General features: G+C 46.1%; 1 long non-coding RNA gene and 1 other non-coding gene across 2 annotated transcripts in view; one reads left to right on the forward strand and one right to left on the reverse strand.

Moving 5' to 3' along the window:
• Nucleotides 1-12,472, reverse strand: part of LOC142803733 (uncharacterized) — a 256,809-nt gene that overhangs the window by 40,636 nt on the left and 203,701 nt on the right. The window lies entirely within an intron of this gene.
• LOC142804322 (U6 spliceosomal RNA) lies at nt 5,740-5,842 on the forward strand. Its single transcript, XR_012894591.1, has one exon. It is a non-coding gene; the product is annotated as a U6 spliceosomal RNA (small nuclear RNA).

A 12,472-nucleotide genomic window follows, 5' to 3' on the forward strand; every position in this document is an offset into this window, starting at 1 on the left:
CGGGCGAGCGTGTCGAGTGAGCTCTTCTCGAACGATCTGGCGTATTGTCGACGCGAGATCAAGCGGCGTGTATTTGTCAACACTTGCCACATTGGTTACATTCGGTAGGCGACCGAACTTGGGGGTGATACGTCGCATCTTCAGGGTCTCGAATGTGCGACAGTGGCTTATGACGACGGTCACCGTAGCAAGGCTGTCTTTGCTGATGAGGAACTGATACACGTCCTCGGTAATGCCCTTCAACAGGTGGCCAACTTTGTCTTCCTCTGACATAGAAGGGTTGACAATCTTGCAGAGCTTCAAGATTGCCTCGACATAGGTCGTGCACGTCTGTCCTGGGATCTCAGCTCTCTGCAGTAACGTTTGTTCCGTCTTCTTTCTCTTAGCTACGAAGTCTCCGAAGCACGCTCTTATTTCAGAAACGAAGCGATCCCATGACGTGAGGGCATCTTCGTGGTTCTCGTACCACACGAGTGCTGTGTCCGTTAAGAAAAATACTACATTGGTCAGCTGGGTCGCCGCATCCCACTGGTAGTATTTGCTCACCCGTTTGTAGTGTGTGAGCCAGGCATCCACGTCCTCGCCAGATTCGCCACCGAATGTGCGAGGCACTATCAGATCCTGACGCAACCAGGGACCAGCCGCACGCGAACCTGGTACTAGCGGTGCTGCTGGGACTGGTAGAAGGTCTGCAGCTGCGGGGATCCGGTTTCCTTCTTTGCCGTGGAACATCTCAGCTGCCAGTGGTAACGGGGGCAGTCCAGCAAGGCGGCGGCTTCGTCGTAGATCAGGTGCTTGAAACGTCGTGTTGCTTGGTTGATTACCCAGCGCCTCCACCACAAAACTGTTACGGTTGAATTAAAGGATAGGTGGATTTATTTACAGGGTGAGGATGAAGTTCGGCAGTCGCGGTAGAGATGGAGTCCTCAGGCCGCACCAGACAACGTCGTCTTCTTCTTCTACCTCCCCATACATACTATACTACGCGCATACTACAGCCCGGCTCATACCGTAGCAATATGAAAAATTCGCAGCTTCCATTAGCTAAGCTTTGCTAGTAGTGCCAAGCCTTTGCAAGAGATCTTTGCTAGACATCCAAGCCTTTGCTAGTAGTGCACGGAAATTGATTGAAGTTTATCAGCATGAAATAAATACAAATCAATTGCAAACAGCGCATGACCCCTTAGCCAACGGCTAGTATTGGAGCCTTATGGACAATTTTTCGCAGCGGCACACACCCGTTGCCATGTTTGATCACGTGACCATGAACTGGCCTTCTCAGAGCGAGTCAACCAAGACGCAACGCACGTTCCGGCACATCAGCCGCACCCTAGCGTAGGGTGAAAGAGCGTCGCCGATGTGCTCATTTGCCCCCCGCTTGGGTGCGGCAGCTGTAGCGGCACGTGCGTTGCGGCTGTGTGGCACAAGCGCATGGAACGGCCCTTCAAGATATATAAGGAGACGTGGCCACGTAGTAAAGTCTACTCACACACACACACACACACACACACACACACACACACACACACACACACACACACACATATATATATATATATATATATATATATATATATATATATATATATATATATATATATATATATATATAAAGGTATCCCTACATGTTTCGTTCTTCCTTTTCCTTTTTTGATTTGAGTCACGTGAGCGAGTGAGGGAGAACAACTTTATTATGGTCCAGTACAGACGCTGAGATTGCCACGCGTCACCCGGCTACACCCACGTGGGGACTGGGAGGTCTAGCCTGCCGGCCCTGTCGCGGGCACACGGGACCGCCAGGATTTGGTCCTGAAGTTCTGGGCTGTGCAGAAGCGCATCCCACTCGGGTTTGCTATAAGTCGGTCGAGGGGACCCGCACTCCCAGAGAATGTGTGCTAGTGTAGCGGTCTTCCCGCAAGCAGCGCAGGCGGCATCGGGGAATTTGTGAGGATAAATTGCGTTTAGGTTTGCTAACGACGGGTACGAATGGGTTTGAAGTAAGTGAAACGAGACGGCCTGTGCTCTATTGAGTTTTGAATGTAGCATTGGGAAAACCCGCCTCGCCATGTAGTAATACTGCGTAATCTCGTTGTGCGTAGTAGGCGTGTCTTTATGTCCCCCATCGTCGGCACGAGTCACGTGACCAGGTGTCACATAGTAGTTCATAATGAAAACGTCTTCCTTGACTATAGTTATTATGCGATGTTGCTTGACGTTTGCAACGTCACTAAATGGAACGTGAGTTTTAGACCTTGACTTGATGTCGTGTGATGTTACGGGATTTTCAGTCGCGAAAGTAGTTGTGGGATATGAAATGATTTGTGTAGCGTGACTATAGTTACGTGACCTTACGGGATATATTTAGTCATGTGGCTATTCGTTACGTGGTGTGACGTGATTTTAGCCCCGTGACTAGATGTCGCGAGATGTCATGCACCTTTTAGGCACGTTACTAATTCTTTCGCGACGTTACGCGACTTTAGGCGCATGACTTCTTGTTACGTGGTGTCGCACGATTGCAGTCTCACGACTGGCTGGTACGGGATGATACGCGATTTTCAGCCTCGTAACAGACACGCCTGTCGCAGTTCTTGTATTTCACGCTGCATCAAATGGCGCACATGTTGTGGGAGTGAATCGAAAGTTGAGGAGGACGAAATGAGCGGCCACCATTTCATGATGATAATTCCTATTCCTCCTATCTGGGGCAACGAAAAGCTTAAATAGCTGCACTCTTCAACGCCATTCATGAAAAGAAATGTTCGTACCAACCGAACCGAGCTAGGTTAACCTCCCTGCTTTTCCTCTCTATTTATCTCTCTCTCTCTCTCGTACCAGGACGAACGTAGAAAAAAAAAATAACCCCGTATCTGCATGTTTCACTGCAAATGTCGAAAGACGATAGTCTTGCGTCTGTAGAGAGTGAACAAAACGTTTATTTGATGTTCTGTGCGAGAAAATTGGTTCATTGTATTCTGGAGGCACCGCGTTAGAGTGCCTCAATCTGTGCAGCGAAGGCAAACGAGCGCATCGAGGCACGTGAAACACGAGCGATATCTGGCAGTTATATTCGAAAACGAAGGAAGGCGTGCGCTCCTGTCTCGAAGCCGATAAGGTGTAAAACGCAAAGTGATGGGCAGGTGCCACCACCGTGGGATCTTAGCTGGTCTTAGCAAAGCATTGGAAACACTCGCCTTTTTGTGCAGCGCGTTGGATTGTCAGCGCAGCGTGATAAACACTACGGTCCTTAGAATTACGTATGTATGCCTTCCCTACTTTAAAGGCACATATACAGAAAATTGAAGTGTTGTTATTGTGCCTCAAATATGCGCAATAATTATTTTCATTTGAATTTTCATACAAGTATAAACGCTGTTAACTTGAGCAACATTGGTGAGCGCTGCGGATGGGGTTAGAATTTGACCGTTTGGAGTATAGTTTCGGCGGAGAAACAGACAAATATACAGGCAGACAGACAGACAGACAGACAGACAGACCAAAATTTTGCGTTGACAGACAGACAGAAAAAAATGGCAGCATGTCCACGGAGTGAATGATGGAGAGTAGGGCGAAGCATCTGTCCGTCCATGCGTCTGTCTCTGTGACCGTCCATGCGTCCATCTGCCCATCCGCGCGTGCGTCTGTTCACGCATCCACACGTCCAATTGCGCGTCCCTCCATGCGTTCGTCCATGCATCCGCCCCTGCGTCCATCCATGCGTTCATCCGTCCGTGCAGCCATCCATGCGTTTGTCCATGCATTTATCTCTGTGTCCGTTCGTCTATCTATTCAACACTCCAAGTACCACCATTTCGAATCTTTTCATCATATATTCCGCATATAGAAGCACCGCCATCCAGCGGACATTCCAAGGACTAAACAAGAGGTGGCACACGCACACTTTCTTGCGGCTTGCGCTTCGTGTCTACTTCCCACCTTTAACTACCTCGAGTTCATGGTATATACTACTAGTTCATTGTATTCATGACACTGCGGCCCCAAGGCTCGCTAAACTTTTCTAAAACCAAGGAGGTTACGCCCAGCGAGTAAAACGTAGCAACCCTTTCTGGTCAGATAGTGCTCCATGTACATGCCAATGGCTGCTAATTGGCAATGAGAGACCGGAGAATTCGCCTTTTAGTTAACGCGCACGCTGCGAATTTTTTATTGTTCAACAATGCACAGGAGAAATCTCCCACCGGCACCACCTTGCAGGTCAAAACGTAAGACTGGTAACACACTACGACTACGACTACAACGAGGGATGAACGGGCGCCGCCTTCGCCCTAAAACTGTATTAGAGCGAACGTGTTTGAACCCACCGGGATCCCTGGACCACCGCGCGGTCACAGAACACCTACCAGCGGCGCGGTCCCGCACCACGCCTACACGGCCATGCTTCTCGCCGCGAAGACCTCGGCTGCCCTATAGTCACCGCAGCAAGCTGCATCGCCGGGTCCCCAGACGAGAGCTGGACCTCCCAGTCCTCCCAGCTTGAGATGGCGTATGGCGTTGAAGTATACCCAAAGAGCGACTATCATCTTTAGAAAAGCGAAGCGTTGCTAACACCCTCTTTTTCGTTCATTGCATCACATTGTCAGCGCAACGTAATAAACACTTCGGTCTTTAGAATTACGTATCTAAGCATGTTCTAAAAAAGACACACTATCTAACAGTTATGTATCAACGTTACGCCTCAAATATGCGCAATGTTTGGTTTTTGATTGATAATGTTTACAACAATGAACGCCACCACCAGATCAAGATGGGTGGTCGTTTGAGCGACGGGTTAAAATTTTGCCTGGAGACTAAAGCATTGAATGGTTACAAACGAAGCTGCGGTTCTGTAAGGGTATGTCACCCACTGAAATATGTGAATGTATTGCTGTAAAAAAAATTAAATGATGATCAGCGCAAGAAATGCCGCAAAAGTCGACGCTGGTTCATGAAAACCACCACCCTACCAGCTGACGTCCGAGACTTCACTAGGTTGAGAGAATGGCAGGCGTTGCCACCACCTTGCGGCGTGGGGTGTGGCGCCCTCTGCCTCATGTACGCAGTGCGGCCGGACGGAAACTCTCAATCATGTACTTCATGAATGTTCTGTCGCACGTACTTCCTGGCGTTTGGTGACCAGCATGTTTCAAGTCAGCATGCAATGGCAGTCGCGGCACAGAGACATTTTTGTTGAGTTTTAATGTACATTGGTGCTTTTGTATTGTGGAAGCGGAGGGGACTGGCATGCCTGCGCGGACGCCCTCAGAGAGCCATGTTTCCTCTGCTACATCGCTTAAGAACCATGATGCTAACACATCTGAACGAACAGTTATTCATTCTGGGGAAGGAAGCTTTCCTCCTGCGGTGGTGAACACGATTTATTATTCTCTGGAACAACAAAGTGTCCATGCCTTGCCTTCATTACTGAGAAGGTAAGCTATAGTGTTTGTGTATTCACTGAACCTGCATTTAGTATTGTATAGGTATTTATTTATTCTCATACGCATTTCCTAAATGTTGTTTTTCGTTCTTTTTCATGAATTGTACGTACTCCTGAGCATAGTTTTCTTTATGCACGCTATAATTTCTGTTTGCAGGTACAAACAATTCCTGTTGTGCATTTGAATGTATAATAAGATATATTAGCATGTCGTGAGAACGAACAATGTAACACATAAATATATTCTGTGTATGTATGATTTTTTCAGAAATAAAATGCTCTTAAACACGAATACTTCCAAAGTACTTCCAAAGTACATATACTAAAATTGAAACGATACAGAGAAGATTAGCACGGCCCCTGCGCAAGGATGACACGCAAAATCGCGAAGCGTTCCACATTTTTGAGATAGAGGTGGCCGATTCTAAAGTGGTGGACACAATGGCCAGCTCTTCTACGGCCCTTGGTGCCCCAGCATCGTCAATCTGTAATGAACTGCGCTTGAAAACCAATAACTGCCGCAGTGTTGCCAGGGTATCTCAGATACTTTGTCTGGAGGTGGGGCTGGGGCTTGCTCCCCACGCGAGATCGGTTGCAGCGATGGCAGGTGGTTCGCACTTCCACTTGCCCCAACTGCGTCATGGTAGAGACCAATCGACATGCGACAATTGAATGTGTGGTTTCCCGCCTTTTTTGGCGTGTGGTCAATGCTGGTTTTCGGGGACAGGGTGTGCGAACTTTCGTGTCCAATGGCCGGTTTCCGCGTGGCTGCTTCTCCGCTATGTTAATAGTTGCGGGGCTGTTCAGCCTTTGGAGAAATCGATGTGAAGCCGTAGCTGCCGATTGCCGCCGGCGTGCTTTGTGGCCGATACTGGGGAGAATGAGACGAGATATCCTCGTGTTCCTCTCTGAGGAGCTTTTCTTCCTCGGGGAGCACGAGTTTCTGCGGCATTGGTCGTGCCCTTTCGTCAAGGTGGAACACAAAAGATACAACTCATTTTTCGACCGACTTGGTGCTAATCAGCGCCCGTTGAGTTGTTATATATGATTTCATTTGTTACAAATTGTGTTTCATTGCATCTATTGTATCGTTATACCATTGTATCATGAAATCGCATTGAGTTAATTTGTACATGTATGCCAACATTGTCATGTATATTAGAGCAAATGTCTTCACTGTAACGTAGTGATGTTGGTGGTGATACATAGATGTGCCCAAATTTATGTGCCCTGTTACTGGAATGGTATGAAGCCTTTGTGTTCTGTACATGCAGTAAATAAATTTTTTCTACACAGTAAATTACGTCTGTTTTGTCATCATCGTTAGAGTATGTCTAAAAAGGAAATGTTCTGTTGAGTGTTATTGACGTTTGTGTCAATGAATGTTTTCTAAACACAAATTATTTTGGTGTATATAACAGCTTGCACTGTACATACGCATGATCATCATTGTCTATCTTTCTGTGTGCACATAAGCTATGTGAGATATACCTGAAAATAAAATTATCTTAAACCCCTGCGCTCTTTACGCATGTCCTTACGCATGTCGTCGCGACGGCTTCAAGCACTCCCATAGTAAAGTACCTAGTACTCTAAATCGTTAACCACTTTTTTCTAAACACAGTAGAGTACCTAGTACTCTAAATCCATTAACATTTATTCTCAACATCCCTAGCCCAAGCCCAAGGGACGGTTTTTAGCTCCCCCACATCCTATAGTAGAGTACCTAGTACTCTAAATCGTTAACCACTTTTCTGGAACACCCACCAAGTAGTGGTGGTGGTAAAATCCACGGTTAAAAAAAAATCGCTGCACATACACGCAGTGCATGATGAGTGAGGCAAAGCGTCCGTGCGTCCGTTTGTTCTTGCTTCCGTCCGTCTGCACGACCATACGTGCGTCCGTTCAGGCATCCATCCCTGCGTCCGTCATTGCGACCGTCCATCCATCCGTGTGTCCATCCGTATATATCTGTCCGTCCATCTATCCGTCTTTCCATCTATTGAACACTCCATGTACCACCATCTCGCATCTTTTCATCGTATATTAAGCATATAAAGTACCGCCGTCCAGCGGAGATTCTAAGGACTACATGAGAGGTGGCACTCGCGCATTTTCTTACAGCCTGCGCTTCGTGTCTACTTCCCACATTTCACCGCCTTTAGTCCATGGCTCAATACTGTAGTAGGTGACAACCTAAGAATAAATATAAGCTCCACCCACGAGGCCTCATCTCCCTTATTTTCCATGCCTCCGTGCTACGAAGGAAGTAGTTTCCAAACAGTGGCCATTATGTTTACGCATACAATGATTACCTTACAATATTTGATTGGTATTGATATACTTAATCTGAAGCTTGATAAATGGGCTTGAAAAAGTGTGGACTTTCGCTTCAGCTTAGCAATATATATGTTGTTTAAATCACGCCCCTTCTGCGCTCATCTCGGAATCCACGAAGAAGCAATGCACATCTCTCGAAGACGACGTTTCTGCGCGGAACATATAGTGGTACTAAAACAAACAAGGTCACAGCTAAAGTGAAGGTTAAAAGAAAATCATTCTTTTTTTGCACTTTCAAAAAATGACGCAGGGACATAAATCAAACTTTAAAAGGTTGTTTGCAATTTTCTTGTGTTTCACGAAACTTTCACTATCAGGTTTCTTCGCTCTCTGCTGTAACTGTGGACACTATTACTCAGAGCGAAGAAGGGAGAATTGATCAGAGATTGACTTAGAGAATTTCGGTTCTTGTGGTGCCGTGAATACCGAATGTGCGTCTCGCGTTTCGGTGCTTGTCATCGTGTTTGAGGGGAACGCCAATGTTCCATTTGACGTTTTCTTTCAACGAATAAAAGCGCGTAGCGCACATTGTGTTTAACAGTGGGTGACATTCCATACATTCTCGTTAAGTTCATGCCAAGGCGATATACGCGGCTAGAGAAAATCCAAAGGTTAGCCGTCCGCTTTATTTTCAACCGATTTCGCCGATCTGATTCCCCAACTGAACAAATGCATAATAACAAAACTCAAACTCTAGAATGTCGCAGGAAGATTGCAAGACTAAAACTTCTTTTTATCTATTCAGCAAAAAAGTGTACTTGAGCTATCAAATATTCTTTCTCCGTTACCTTCTCGTCCAACTAGACGATATCATTCACAAAAATTTACTCCTATCTTTGCTCGAACTAACAATTTCAAATACTCTTTCTTTCCTCGCACATTAACAGAACGAAATGAACTACCACAACACATTTTTGAATCTGGAAACGTGTTAAGGTGTATTGAAATTTTTTTTTGAAGTGACTTAGATCTTGTACCATAATGTGTTGTATATTTACTTGTTAGTTTGTGCCTCCTGTATTGTTGCTTTTTTGGCCATATCCTCAAACTCCCCCACTCCCGCCTGGGCTATTCTTAGCCTGCAGTATTTTCTAAATAAAAATAAGAAAAGAATGACCGTGAATCAGAGCTGTAGTCGAACTTTTATTTTCTTCGTTTGACAACTTGCACTCGACGGTCCACTATGACCCCACCAGCCGTTGAATACTCAACTTTTTCAAAGCAGGGCTCAATATTGCTGCAACATGGGCCACTACTTTCAATGAATGTGTCAGTGCGCAGGTGTGCCAATGCAGGCGAGGGGTTTTCTCTTTTCGGGGAATGCGAGTGAATTGCGTGTCAGACTTTGCTTTCAAACGGGAGTGCAATGCATCCGTCTTTTGTTTCGAGGGACTCAAGTATAAGCAAGTTATCTCTATGCGTAATACAGGCACGGAATACAGGCGAAATGAAAAAGAAAATGCAAGAGGTAAGACTTCCCAATATGTTATCGTTAAAGGGTCCCTGAAACAGTTTTTTCACATTCCCCCTTTTTTATTAGATCCCTACTGGAGCAAATCATTCGCACCAGAAGTTCACTCGAAACAACCATTATTAATCGAGCTACGAGTACTAATTAAAGTACCCTCCTCCATCGCTGCGCCTTTCGCTCTCAACTGCCCTCAGACTCTTCCTTGGAGCGCTCGGGGCCAAGCTCCGCCTTCACGGCGCCTGCGTCACGATGTGGCGTGAGACTGCATACGCGCAAATCCTGCCTCCGATCCGATACCGGCAGTCTGTGCACCACGTTCCACAGCCAATCAGATACACTGGAAGTGATGACGTCAGTGGGGCAGAGCGTTTCATTTTGTGTATGGGTGGTTGAAAACGCGTTTGGCCGAGTCGCAGCGACCTGCGCTGATCTGGAGCGATTCGCAGCTTTAGAGCGTTGTAATAAATTACACAGTTTACGCAGAGAGCTCAAATCGGTCTCTGAATTACCCTTGAGACGTGGTCTACCAGCCCAATGTCTTTGTAAAAAATCGTCAAAACCATTTTAGGGTCCTTTTAAGGATGATACAATATCTCAAAAAACGAAATGTTTTTTTTTTTTTCACTCAACAATAGTTCTAGCGGCGTCGCTTCAGTGACGATCGCGATCGATGTAACTGATCGTGATTGATCATGATCGCTACGCCGATAAGGATTTATGCAGCGATATTAGATCATCATCACCATCATCATCATCATCAGCCTGACTACGTCCACTGCAGAACAAAGGCCTCTCCCATGTTCCGCCACTCAACCCGGTCCTGTGCTTGTTGCTGCCAATTTATACCCGCAAACTTCTTAATCTCCTCTGCCCACCTAAACTTCTGTCTCCCGCTAACCCTCTTGCCTTCTCTAGGAATTCTGTTAGTTACCCTTAATCACCAGCGGTTATTCTGTCTACGCGCAACATGCCCAGTCCATGTCCATTTCTTCTTCTTGATTTCAGCTATGATATCCTTAACCCCCGTTTTTTTCCTAATCCACTCTGCTCTCTTCTTGTCTCTTAAGGTTACACCTACCATTTTTCTTTCCATTGCTCACTGCATCGTCCTCAATTCCAGCGAGTATAACCTAGCAACCCTTTCATGTCTTCTGTGCGTTGTTGAACAATAAAAAATTCACAGCGTAAGACAGCTGAACCCTCTTTGTAAGTCTCCAGGTTTCTGCTCCGTAGCTAAGTACCGGCAAGATACAGCTGTTATATACGTTCCTCTAGGGATAGTGGCAATCTACCTGTCATAATTTGAGAGTGCTTGCCAAATGTGCTCCACCCCATTCTTATTGTTCTAGTTCCTTCAATCTCGTGGTCCGGCTCCGTGGTTATTACCTGCCCTAAATAGACATAGTCTTTTACAATTTGAAGTGCATTATTACCTAACTCGAAGCGCTGCTTTTTTTTCGAGGTTGTTGTACATTACTTTCGTTTTTTACGGATTAATTTTAAGACACACCTTTCTGCTCTCCTTGTCTAACTCCATAATCATGAGTTGTAATTCGTCCACTGAGTTACTCAGCAATGTGATGTCATCGGCGAAGCGCAGGTTACTAAGGTACTCCCGACTAACTGTGTTCCCATTCTAGGTCTCTGAAAACCTCCTGTAAGCACGCGGTAAATAGCATTGGTGAAGTTTTATTCCCCTGCCTTACACCCTTCTTGATTGGTATTTTGTTTCTTTCTTTGTGAAGCACTATGGTAGCAGTTGATCCCCTGTAGATTTCTTCCAGGATGTTTATATATGCTTCGTCGACGCTCTGATTCCACAGTGTCTGCATGACTGCTGACATTTCTACTGAATCAAATGCCTTCTTGTAATCCATGAAGACTATATGATGGTTGGCTATATTCTGAGCATTTCTCTATTACCTGATTGATTCTATTACCTGATTAGTTATTACACAGGTGACGTCATTTCCAGGTTTGAAGAACCTCGCACGGTGTTTTTCATGCAAGGTGTTCGTACTTCAAGCGTGAGACAAGCGCTTACGCAACGAACGCTTCAATCTGGCACGTAATTATGAGGCGGTGGTGATATGTTCCGTTAAAATGACGCAGCTGTGCCAAGCGGCACACGGCAAATTATTTACTCATACACAATGACCACAATTCGCTTTTAGGGGCGAAGCTCCTTAGAGCGGCACCCGTTCGTCCCTCGTAGCCGTTGTAGTAGTGTGTAACAAGTATAACATTTTGACTTCCAAGGTGGAATCGGTGAGAGACTTCTTCTCTGCGGTGTTGAACAATAAAAGAGAGTGTTCAATGTACACGCCAATGGCTGCTAATGGGGAATGAGAGACAGCGAAATTCGGCTTTTAGTTGAAGCACATGCTGTGAATTTTTTTATTGTTCAACAACGCACAGAAGACATGAAAGGGTTGCTAGGTTATACTCGCTGGGCGTAACCTCCTAGGTTTTAGAAAGGTTTAGCGAGTGTTGGGCCGCAGTGACATGGGCAAAGCGCAGGTTACTAAGCTACTCCTCACTAACTGTGTTCCCATTCTAGGCCTCTGAAAACCTCCTGTAAGCACGTGGTAAATATCATTGGGGAACTTTTATTCCCCTGCCTTACACCCTTCTTGATTAGTATTAGATACAATGAGCTAGTAAGTACCATAAACTCGACGTGGTTAAAGGTGGGAAGTAGACACGAAGCGCAAGCCGTAAGAAAGTGTTTTTGTACTTCCTCTCGTTCAGTCCTTGGAATGTGCGCTGGATGTCGGTGCTTCTATATGAGGAATATATGATGAAAAGATGCGACATGGTGGTACTTGGAGTGCTGAATAGGTGGAAGAACGGACACACAGACAGATCCATGGACGGCCGCACGGATGGCTGCACGGACGGATGGACGCATGGACGGACGCAGGAGCGGATTCATGGACGAAAGCAGAGACGGACGCACAGATGAACGTGTGGACGCACGAACAGACGCACGCACGGACGGGCGGATGAACTCATAATCGGCCACACAGGCGCACGCATGGATGGACGGAAGCAAAAACGAATGGACGGACGGATGCTTCGCCCCACTATCCATCATTCACTCTGTGGATATCCTGCCATTTGTTTTAATCGATACACCAATGCATATTCTCCCCACCTGGTTTGTTTACTCTCGTACTGTGTGACGCTAGCAGACCCTTTTGGTTGTTTTTTTCTCACACCTT

This window comes from Rhipicephalus microplus, chromosome 3 (genome assembly GCF_043290135.1).
Source record: "Rhipicephalus microplus isolate Deutch F79 chromosome 3, USDA_Rmic, whole genome shotgun sequence".
Lineage (NCBI taxonomy): Eukaryota > Metazoa > Arthropoda > Arachnida > Ixodida > Ixodidae > Rhipicephalus > Rhipicephalus microplus.